This window comes from Erinaceus europaeus, chromosome 5 (genome assembly GCF_950295315.1).
Source record: "Erinaceus europaeus chromosome 5, mEriEur2.1, whole genome shotgun sequence".
NCBI lineage: Eukaryota > Metazoa > Chordata > Mammalia > Eulipotyphla > Erinaceidae > Erinaceus > Erinaceus europaeus.
Window position 1 is genome coordinate 47,435,135 of NC_080166.1, and position 12,706 is coordinate 47,447,840.

The 12,706-nt window shown below is 36.8% G+C and overlaps 1 protein-coding gene across 1 annotated transcript in view; it reads right to left on the reverse strand.

The window, feature by feature from the left end:
• RGS7BP (regulator of G protein signaling 7 binding protein) overlaps window positions 1–12,706 on the reverse strand; it is a 127,201-nt gene that overhangs the window by 57,976 nt on the left and 56,519 nt on the right. The gene's annotated exons all lie outside the window — the stretch shown is intronic.

Here is a 12,706-nt window from a genome sequence, read left to right on the forward strand (position 1 = left end):
AATCAGTTGGAGCAATATACCCAAACTCTACTTTTTCATAATCAATTTTTCCAGCTAATAAGTTAAAACAGACAAACAAATAGCAAACAAGGGAATATCTAAGAAGTCAAATGGGCTTTTACTTTTCTGAGCAAATAGGTGGGGAAGTAAGGAATTAAATTACTTATTCAAGGTAGTAATTTTTAAAATATCTCTTCAAATACATTTAGTGGCTTCCTCTTAGGTATATTACCTTTATAATTCTACACTTTATAATTCCACTCTAATTCTGTTCTCAAATCAATGACTGCTTCAGACTTTATGTGGTTTCTGTGAAGGACACTTTTCCCAGTGACCCTGAAGTTAAGATAGTCAGTGGGTAGTGAGAAGGAGCTTTATGTCTGAGTGGGTACAAGTGCCACTCAGCTAAAGTTTTAGGTTTCATGGTAAATGTTAAGTGCCGGGCCTAAGTTTATCAATACAGAACGGATGCTAAACACCAACTAAGTGATCACACTGTTTTGTCCTAAAATAAGCATTACAATAAAAAAGAAAATTCTAGTGAACTAGAAGTATAGAAACGAGACATTTTCCAAGGTATCTGTATCAATAGTAGTTTGTCTATTTTTTCCTCATGTTTCCTCTAGTGAGTTTTTTATGATATGTGTTTTAGGTAGAAAATTCTTGCTGTTTCTTCATCACAACTGACATCTAGTATGAGGTGGTAGGGGGGAACTGTATGCATGTGACAACAGTTTTTATTTTTTAAATCATAATTTATCCAATGACATGATTAATAAAAAAAGAAAAGAAAAGAAAAAGAAAGTCATAGCAAGCTTTGTTCCCTCTGGAGCCTTTAAAAAAGTAATGGCAGTAATTCCCCTCACTTCACAGCACATCATGTCATGGGAACATATGGCTCAGTGATTTTCTGGCACTGAACTCCAGTCGGGATCAAATTCTGCCCTAGAGCACTCAGGGTCCAGTTAGAAACTAAGGACTTCTAACAGTCAAGTGAAACCTGAAGTGCAACTCAACTTTATTTAATTTTACAATTTCTGGTTTTATAATGTTTCACAAGATTATAAAACATCAGGAGGCTAGTTTCACACTTAAGTGTTGTTATCAGAATCTCAGGCAGAGAGATGGGACACACTGAGGCTTTACTGTAGGAAAAGATCCCTGTGTGTTCATTATGCCTGCAGACCCAGAAGGACTCATTCTACAAAAGAATGGGCCCCACCCAGCACAATGGCGATTGCCCTTTTAAAAGGGCTAACTCACAGCAACAAGCTTAACAGGTTACTGTTTCTTTTGTTTATACAGAGAGTACACATTGTTTGGGTTATCAGCAGACTCTTTGGTAGAAATAGCAGATTCTGGGAGTCCGCAGGTAGCCAGTGGGCTAAGCCCATGTGGTGCAAAGCACAAGGACCAGAGTAAAGACCCTGGTTCGAGTCCCGCCTCCCCACTTGCAGGGGAGTCACTTCAGTCAGTGAAGCAGGTCTGTAGGTGTCTCTTTCTCTCCCCTTCTCTGTCTTCCCCTCCTCTCTCCATTTTTCCTGTCCTACCCAACAACAACGACATCAATAACAATAACTACAAAAGAAAACAAGGCCAGCAAAAGGAAATAAATAAATATATGAAAAAAAATTGTTAAATAGCAGATTCTAAGGCCACTAACCAAGGTCACTTTGATTACAGGAGTGAAAACTCTGTTTATGCTAGGAGGAGGGAGAAGTTTACCAACTGTATTTTCTTTTCTTTAAGATTTTATTTGTTTATTCATGAAGAAGATAGGCAGAGAAAAGGGAAAAAGAAAAGAAAAAAAAAGAACCAGACATCACTCCGGTACATGTGCTGCCAGGGATTGAACTGAGAAATTCATGCTTGAGTGTCCAATGCTTTATTTCCTGTACCATCTCCTGGAGCATCCAACTTTATTTTTCTTTAACTAAGAAGTGAACCTTTGTTTTTCACTTTGCAAGTTAAGTCTTGCTTGCCTCAATATATTTATAAGACTAACAGCTATAACCACCACTAAAGCTCCGGTGTTGTTACCAAAAGTCTCTTCTATCTGTCCCCACCTCTGACCACTGCTCCAGCTACTTCTCTCCAATACCGCTATAGTTTTCACAGAACAGAAGAGTTTTCACATTATTTCTTGGAAAATGTGTTTATTCTACATAGAGTGAAGCTCTGCGGTAATCACTTTTCCACTCCCTTACTTGTTTCACTTAGTATAATCACCACAAGTTCCATGTATTGAGTCCTGAAAGGTACCAGTTGCCTTTGTTAAAAAAATTTTTTAAAATTTGCTTTCCCCCCCCTTTTGTTGCCCTTGTTGTTTATTGTTGTTGTAGTTATTATTGTTGTTGTTATTAATGTTGTTGCTGTTGGATAGGTCAGAGAGAAATAGAGAGAGGAGGGGAAGACAGAGAAGGGGAGAGAAAGATACTAGCAGACCTGCTTCACCACTTGCGAAGCGACTGCACCCCTGCAGGTGGAGAGCTGGGGTCATGAACCAGGATCCTTGCTCTGGTCCTTGCGCTTTGCACTGTGCCCTTAACCCACTGCGCTACCACCTGGAGCCCCTTAAAAATATTAAAACATTAAATTAAAGCATAGCTTTAATGAGTTCCCTGACATTATAGTATCTGTAATGAAACAAAAAATGAAATTATTACTGTTGAATTGGAGACTATCTTTCATTTCTCTTAAATGTTACTACTTAATGCATTATTGAATGTGGCTGGGGTTTTTTTTGTGGCAATTATGAAGGTAATTTGGGGGCATTTCTCAGGGCAGTAGAGGTCAAAGGTCAAAGGGGCTAGTGAGCTGTCATCATCACTGTTCCCCCCCCCCCCCATTGCAAACTTGTGCTCATCCATGGGAAGAAACTTAACATTTAAAATGCAATCTTTAATCAATAATAAAAAAAAACCTCATATATCTTTTCTCACATCCTTCAATTACTTTATTTCTTGAGAATCTCTTGGCCTTTTCATTTTTCCTTCTGACTCCCCAAATAGTTTTTATTCTTTTTACAGTCTCTATTTGTGAATTACATGGTTTCTGTATATAATTCTTCAGGTCCTGATTTTATCAAGCTTTTAAGATAGCAGAGAGAGGTCTGTAACTAATGAAGTTTAATTTTAGCTTCCTTTTCTTTTTAAGATTTATTTATTTAATGAGACAGAAGAAAATGAGATAGAATAGTATGCCACTCAACTCTAGCATATTTGAAGCTGCAAATTGAATTTGGAGTCTCAAGCTTACAAATTCAATGCTTTACTGCTTAGTTTTCTTGTTTTTGTAAGTTTCTGGAATTCTTTTTCTTTTCCTTTTGTAAAGTATTTTTATTTATTTATTATTGGAGAGAGACAGAGAGAAATTGAAAGGAGAGGGAGAGAAATACAGAGGGAGAAATACAGAGAGACACCTTGCTTCACCACTTGTGAAGCTTCCCTCCTACAGGTGGGGACCAGGGGCCTTAACCCAGGTCCTTGTGCACTGTAATGTGTGTACTAAACCAGATGTTCCTATGCCTAGCCCATTCTTTTCCTTTTTAAAAGATAGAAACAGAGAGGTACAGGGGCAGAAAGAGGAAGAGAAGGGAGATGGAGAGGGAGAGGGAGGAGAGGGAGGGGGAGGGGAAGAGGGAGAGGGGGGAGAGTAAGAGAGGGAGAGGGAGAGGGGGAGAAGGGGAGAAGGAGAGGGAGAGGGGCCATAGTACTGAAGCTTCCACTAATATTTTGGGCTCAAACACAGCTTGGCAAGATGACAAAGCTGTTTACTATCAAAGTAAGCTATTTTGCCTCCTGTTTCTGGAATTCTTTTGTCTCTACTGAGACTGAAATTTTCCCCATGGGTCACATACTAGGCTATAATATATCCCTTTCCCACTAGCCATGATTAAGGTCAATTATCTTTAAATATATTAAATTATATACATGTGTTTACATTTTAAAACAGCATATGTAGGCATGCATTCATATTTTAATCTAGAAAGTATTTTTTGCATCTAAAATAAAGATTCTCCCAAATTCTGATACTGTTTTCACCTGATGTTGATGACTGCCAAAGTTCAATTATCATGTGTTGTAGTGGAAAGAACTCAATTAATATTCATGATATTCAAAGTCTGGGTCATTAAGTGAAGCATGAAGTAAACTCCTGCTTTCGTCCACTGAAATTCTGAAGCTCAGTAAATTAAGCTGTTGATTTATTTTAAAAGTATTTAGTTTTTCATTCCTAATTATATTGTTAAGTGATGCTGTATTTCTCTTTGCCTAATGATACAGCTGCTGTCACTATTGCTCTGATAATGACAACATTAAATCAACCTGAGATAATTGAGTTGACCAAATGTAACCTCTTCAATTAGCCTCCAGGGAGAATTTTTGGTAGAAAAGGAAATATTCTCATTTTTTTTTTTTTTTTAGTTCTCTTAATTTTTTCTTAGTTTTCTCTAGTTCAGTATTAGTTTGCTCAGCTAGTTGGGCTCTAAAATCAGCTATTTCAGCTTTCAGCTGTCTGATTGGCTGGAGATAGTTTGTTTTCTTTCAGAGTCTTACTTGTTGTTTTTTCATGTCTGATAATCTTTTGTTCAAAAGTATTCCTCACTCCTGTGATTATTGTATCAATGAATGTTTGGATGTAATATTCCCATCTTATTTAACAGTAAGATATAAAATGTTGACATTTTAGCCATTAATCATGACATCAACTGTTCTGTTACAACTGTTATGGCCAATGCTGATGTCTCTTCTCAAACATTTTCAAGATATGTTTATCTAGACACTATTCTTTACTGGACCGAGAGGGTGACAAAAAGCCACACAGGTTCAAAAACTGCCCCATACGGGTCTGCAATTCTCTTACTTTAGATTCACAAAAATATTTAAACCATATGAGGTATCTGAGTAGGTCTCAGGAATAGACTAGGAAATAATGGTATCTATTTATCACATAGAGAATACAAGCAGGTTCTATCTGAGCTCTAGCATTGTCACTGAAAGTATTTATTCTTTAATTAACATAAAGGGCTTAGAGAAGTCAAGGCATATTTTTCAGTTTATGGTTTCAGCTTCAGATTCCTGCTCAGTAATAAGTCTTCTTTAAATATTGTAACTAGAAGAGTTTTGTGACATTATCCTGTCATTCAGCTGGCAAACAATGATACTTTGTACACTTTACATAATTCTCAAAGATGACACTTTATGCCAATATGGAAATGTAGATTTCTAAACAGATGCAAAAGCTATTTTCTACAAAAAAAAAATGCAAAACCTTTATGCAAGCAAAAGAGAACAGTATCTACACCCATTTGAAATAGCATACTCTGTCATGAGTTTTCTCACTGGTCTGTAAATTGCTTGCAGTCAGAAAGTCCATTGTATTTATCTCTGTAACCTCTAATACTCAACAGATTGTCTGTTTCAGAGGTAGCTCTCTACTACAAGGTTCCCCACAGGGGCTTTAAGCAGTTAATGCCAATCAAACATGGACAGTCGGAAGGCCAAAGGACTCACAGTTCTGGTTCTGCGACTTGAGCTCTATTTCAACACTAGAGATTATTTTCTTATGAGTTTCTTCTTTTACTGTACTTTTTAAAATTTGAATATTGTGTGGAAATGTCTTTAAAATTTTGATTAGTGATTTGATAATGATTTACAAGATTTCAAGATAATAGAGTTATAATTCCATACAGTTACCACCACCAGAGTTCTGTGTCCGATTCTCTCCATTGGAAACTACCCTATTCTTTATCGCTCTGGGGGGCATGGACCAAAATTCCCTTAGGGGTGCTGAAGGTGGGAGTTTTTTGGCTTCTGTAATTGCTTCTGCATTGGACATGTGCATGGGCAGGTTGGTCCATACTCCTAGCCTGTTTCTACTTATCCCTATTTGGGTAGGTCTCTGGAGAGGTAAAGTTCTGGGACACATTGGTGAAGTTGTCTGTCCAGGGAAGTCCAGATGTAATCATAGTAATGTCTGCAACTTTGTGGCTGAATCATGGCAAGATACAAAGTAGAGAAAATTTTTTAATAAACAGAATCTCAAAGGTAGGAATAGAGAAAATGAAATTAGTGGTCTTTGTATGGGTAGAAACTAGAATTTCTATTTTAGGTTATGTTCCATGTTCCAATGGGCCCATGACTTTAGTAATTTTTGCCTGAGCCTGATGGCTAAGAGGCAGATGAACTAAAAATGTTGTCTAGGAAGATGATGTTAAAGTTTAAAATAGGGAAAAGAAAGTTGGACTAGGGCAGAGAGTAGCTCCCAAACATGAGGAAAGTATATAAATACCTTTAACTGTTTACCCCATTGATCTGACCTAGGTTCCATATATATTCCTATTTAGCACAGGAGCCTGTTAGAGGTATAAGCCCATCATATCTATGTGGGAATCTCAAGATTCCCTAACTAGAGCTCCAGACGATGGAGTGGCCTGGTACTGACCAAAAAAGACCATCATTAAAGTGAGGCTGTCCCTTTTCCTTATCCAGATTTTGTAGCTCTTTCTTTATCTGACAAGCTTAGACTTTCTCCCAGTTGTTAAATCACTGAGTGTCATTTGTTGTATCCAAACCGGTATTGGGTTTATGAGATCTAGTCTTAAGTTAGGGAGGGAATAGACCTAGGGTTTAAGTGGGATCTAAGTTAACCTTAAGTCTTACTGCATTTTATTTATTTGGTAATTATAATAGAGGTTGTCAGGGGACAATAATTGTCCTTTAATTGATATATGTACTTTTGCTAGTATATCTCTTGGCCAACTGTATACAGTGTTTCTTCTAAAGATTATCAAGGGGGTGACATTAATGACATTGCTGTCAGAAGACATTGGGTTACTTTGCTTTGCGTAGATAAAGTGATTGAGGGAAGTGAAGGAATAGTACTAATTTAACTCCCTAAACCAACATATGGAAATTCTAACCACCAAAGTTTGGTACTGTCTTTTAAATTTTAGCTTTCTAGTGAAAAAAAATGTTTTGAAAGTAAGGTTTTTCTGAGGCTATAAACCACAGTCTTTCTCTTGTATTTACTACCATTTTCAAAGCTTTCTCTCTTAGCATTTCCCATCATGGGCTGCTGCTCTTCTGTAAACCAAATCTAATACTAAAAACATGTAGGCATAACTCATGCCATTTCATGAGAAAGAGGTAATTTAATTCTCCTTTAAAGTGAGATAAATTATAATATGATGATCAGGAAAATCCAGTCAGAAAGCATCTTCCAATTACACTATTTGGGAAATATTACAATCCAATGTACTAGTTAGAGTAAGTGGCTTATACAATAATGGAAATCTTTCACTAACATATTTATTGCAATTTTCATTCTGTCTGAGTAGTGAGTTGGGACATAATGGCTCTGTTTCCTCTTATTCTCATTTCAGTGAACTCTACTTGAAATCATCATTCACGATGATCAGAATTATAGAGTACATTATTTTGAAAAAATGTTAGTAAGTCTTCTGGGGAAAAATAATAAAATAGAGTAAACAATTAACATAAAACTGAAACCTGATTATTTTTGTAATTTGATTCACAATCATTTCTTTTTGATGAAATTTCTATTTGATACAATATTAACACCTGAAAAAATGTATGACACTCAAAGTTATCTGCATTTTTGTTACACCAAATGAATAATAATACCAGTATTATGCACAAAATAACTGTTGATATCCTCACATAAAACTTATTTAATCCCCAGTTGTCATAGCTAATGTATTTAGAATTCTGTTCACACTTTTTTACCAAAACAGAATGAATTACAGATTTACATGTAAAACCTGAAATCATGTTCTTATTTCTCAACTTCTGTCTATGAGTGAGATCATCCCATATCCATCTTTCTTTCTTCTTTCCTTTCTTTCTCTCTTTCTTTCTTTCTTTCTTTCTTTCTTATTTATTATTTTATTTTATTGCTACCAGTGTTATCGCTGAGGCTTGGTACCTACACTACAAATGCACTGTTCCCAGCAGCCATTTTTTCCCATTTTTTTCCCCCTTCCTATATTATGTGATAGGACAGAGAGAAATTGAGACGGGGACAGGAGATAGGGAGAGGGAAAGATAGACACCTGCAGACTTGCTTCACCACTTGTGAAGCTCCCCCCCCCCCGTAGTTGGGGAGTAGGGGCTTGAGCCTGGGTCCTTGCACAAAATAAGCACACTTAACCAGGTATGCTACCACTTGGCCCCCATATTTATCTTTCTCTTTCTGGCTTAACTCACTTAACATAATTACTTCAAACTTCATCCACAATGAGGTGAAGATGGTTAATTTGTCATTTATAATAGACGAGTAGTATTTCATTACACACTATTTCATTACACAATATATCACAACTTTTCCAGCCACTCATCTGTTGTTGGGCACCTATACATCAAAAGCAAACTACATAAAGATAACTAGTTAACCCAGTAACTGGGAAAAAATATTTACACATCACACATCTGACAAACAATTGATATCAAACATCTATTAAAAAAAAAGACTGGCACATCTCAACAAAAAGAAAGAAGAATAACCCAATAAAAAAGTAGACCAAAGATCTCAACAAGCAGTTTTCCAAAGAGCCAGATATGTATGACCCATGGACATATGAAGAAATATTCCACTTCACTTATCTTTAGGGAAATGCCAATTAAAACTACACTGATAAACTGAGGGTAGGGATCAACCTGCCAATGTCCATGTCCAGTGGAGAAGAAATTACAGAAGCCAGACTCCTCCCTTCTGCATCACCAAAATAATTTTTGTTTCACATCCCCAGAGGGAGGAAAAGTTAGGAGAAGATGACAGAGGGTTTTGGATCTGAATTCTACCAGAGTTCAAAAGTTTGTCACCTTTGTTTTTATGCCATCACTGAAAAGGGAGAGAAAAATATCAAAAGATGCCAGGCACTGTTTTTCTTATCTGAGAGAAAAGAGGAAAATGGGAGGATACTTGGAAGTAGTAATAGGTGTAGTTGTGACTTAGGGAAAGAAGGCAGGACCGTAGAAAAAATGGGCAAAAGCCAAGTTGCAGATGCTACCATGACTGCATCCTGACATCCCCAGGCAGACAACCTCACCAATGTGTCCTGGAACCTCACCTCACCTGAGCCCTATCTACCCCACTAAGGCCATCTTCAGTGGTCAAGCAATTACAGAAACCAGATCTTTCACCTTCTGTACCCCCATAAAGAATTTTGGTCCATACTCCCAGAAAGGGATAAAGAATAGGGAAGCTTTCCATGGATGGGATGGGAAATGGAACTCTGGTGGTCTGAATTATGTGACACCTGTTACCTTACAATCTTGTTAATCATTATTTAATTACCAAAAAAAATTAAAAAAGAAAAATGGGAAAATATATAGATATAGATTTAACGTTAACCCATATATGTGACCCTGGGAGAAATATTGCTGTTTCTGTTAGGCAGGGATGGGGACACAGAACTCTGGTGGTGGGAATAATGTGGAAGTATACCCCTATTATCCTATAATTTTGTAAATCACTAGTAAGAATTTTTAAAAAGTCATAAAAAAGTACTGAAAAAGTCATAAAAGTACTGAAAAAATCATAAAAGTACTGAAAATGATAATGAATATTTACAGGATTAAGCTGGAAAATGTATTCATAAAAATGACCATAATTTCAGTGACCATAAACAAAATATTTGACACACTGACTACATAAATATTTAACATTTCCGTGTGGAAGTTAAAATAACATCACATGGAAACAGATTAAGGATGTGAAACATTTTAGCAGGTGACTGACCTGGTCCGTCCAAAATAGTGAAAGCCAGAGAGGAGAAGATGCAGGAGATTATTTTAGTAAAAGAGGTGAAAGGAACTTAACAAGGGAGTCTGGCAGTAGCGCAGGTGGCACGAAGTGCGGGGAGCGGCATAAGGATCCCAGTTCGAGCCCCCAGCTCCCCACCTGCAGGGGAGTCACTTCACAAGCAGTGAATCAGGATTGCAGGTGTCTATCTTTCTCTTGCCCTCCTCTTTCCATTTCTCTCTGTCCTATCCAACAACAACAACACCAGTAACAACAACAATAATAACTACAACAGTAAAACAACAAGGGCAACAAAAGGGAATAAATACATATTTAAAAAATCTTTAAAAATAAAAAAGAAAGGAACTTAACAGCCTTGAGTGAGATTTTATTGACTTCTGTTTTTAAGTTTTTCAAGGTATATAAGGATAATTTGGAACACTTTAAAACATTTAGTAACATTAAAATGTTTTCTTAATCAGCACACAAGTAGTATATTTATCAATTAATGTCTGAACTATTTATTTAATGGCATAAGGGATTATTAAGAAAATATTTTATTTATTTTAGTGAAAAGGAATGAGATAAAAAAACAGAGGGATCAGAATACTGATAATCTCAGGTTTATGGTGGTACAGGGGATTTAACCTGGGACTTCAGAGTCTCAGGCATAAACATTTTTTTTTTAGCTGTTATGTTTTCTCCCCAGGCTGAAAAGTATTTACAAGTTTCTTGGAAGGAAATTAAGTTTCCTTTACAAGTTTTATAAATTAGTTTACAGTATATATAACTTATAAGTTGGAGTGTGTACTTTGCCAACCCACATGGGTGGTGCCACAGAAGTAGAAGAAGATATGAGGTCTCTCCCTCTCTCTGTCATTCTCTCTCTCTCTTCCTCCCCCCCGCAACCTCCATCGCTCTTAATTAAAAGGCCAACTGGAGCTGTGAAATCAGATATATGTAAGACCTTGATCCCTCAAATACCCCATGAATAAAATAAATCACAGGAAGACCTAAATCATGAAAGAAGAAGAAAAAGAAGAAGAAGGAAGAAGAGCAGGAGGAGGAGGAGAAGAAGAACAAAGAGGGAGAAAGGAAGGAAGGAATTTTTAAATTATCTTTATTTTATTTATTGGCTAGAGACAGCCAGAAAACTAGAGGGAAGGGAGTGATAGAGAGGGAGAGACAGAGAGACACCTGCAACATTGCTTCACCATTCGCAAAGCTTTCCCCTGTAGGTAGGGAGGCACTGGGAGCTTGAACCCATGTCCTTGCACATTGTCACATGTGCATTCAACCAGGTGCACCACCACCCGGTCCCGTGAATTTATTTCTGAACTTTCTATCCTGGTCCATTGTTTCAAATGTCCATTCTTGTTCCAGTTATATTCACACTATATTCATTACTATTGCTCCATAGTATAAACTAAGGTGGAAGAGTATGATGCCGCCATTTTTCTTCTTTTTCCTCAGGAGGGCTTTGGATATTGTTTTTTGTTTGTTCATTTTGTTTTTATGGTCCTACACAAATTTTTGGATAAGTTGTTCAACTGGCTTGAAATATGTCATTAAGACCATGATAGGAATCGTGTTGAATCTATAGATTGGTTTTGACAGGACAGATATTTTAATATTTATTCTTTCAGTCCATAAACAAGAAATGCTCTGTTTCTTTGTGTTCCCTCTATTTCCTTTAGTAATGTCCTGTAGTTTCCATTGTAAACATTTTTTACCTCCTTTGTTGGGCTTACCATCAGCTATTATTTTGCTACTTTACTAAATTTATTGATGGTTAACAGTTTTTTTTTTAATTTTTCCCCCTTTTTCTTGCCCTTGTTATTTTATTGTTGTTGTAGTTATTACTGTTGTTGTTATTGATGTCATCCTTGTTAGATAGGACAGAGAGAAATGGAGAAAGGGGGGGAAGACTGAGAGGGGGAGAGAAAGACACCTGCAGAAAGACTTCACCACCTGTTAAGTGAACGCCCTGCAGGTGGGAAGCAGGGGGGAGGGTGTGGGGGTGGTGGTGGTGGGGGGGACTCGAACTGGGATCTTTGATGGTCCTTGCACTTCCCGCCAAGTGCGGTTAACCTGCTGCGCTACCTCCCGACCCCCAACAGTTTTTTTGAAGAGTTTTTGGTGTTCTCTAGATAATCATGTCAACTGTAAATAATGATAGTTTCACTTCTTTTCCAATATAAATTCCTCTGATATCTCTTTCTTGCTTGATTACAATGGTGAGAACTTCTAGAACTATGTTGTAAAGTAGTGGTCAGTGTGGACATCCTTGTATAGTTTCTGACTTTAGGAGAAACTCTTTCAGTTTTTTCCTATTGGATAGGTATATCATATATAGCTTTTATTATACTGAAGAATTTTCCTTCTACTCCCAATTTATTGGTAATCTTTATTTTAAAGGGATATTGGATTTTGTCAAATGATTTTTCAAAACCAATTGATATGACCTTACGATTTTTATCTTTTTTGTTCATACAGTGTATAACATTGATTGGCTTGTGGACATGGAACCATTCCTGCTTCACAGAATGAATAATACTTGTCTTGGTGAATCATTACCTTTATATGTTGTTGAAGTCTATTTGTCAAGATTTTGTCAAAAATATCTACACCAATGTTAGTCAGAGATATAAGCCTATGATTTTCTTTTATTTGGTAGAGTCCTTTTCTGTTTGGGGGATCAGAGTGATATTAGCCTCACTGAATATGCTTGAGTATATTCCCTCCTCTTCAGTGTTCTGGAAAGGTTTGAGGACAATACTGGAAAGATTTCTGATTCCTTCCTTAACTGCTGCCATAGTCATTGACCTGCTCAGTTTTTTTGTTTCCTCTGATGTCAAGCTTGGAAACTGGTATAATTCTAAATGTTTGAATTTCTTCTAGGTGGTCATATTTACATTCACATGGGTATTCATAATATTCT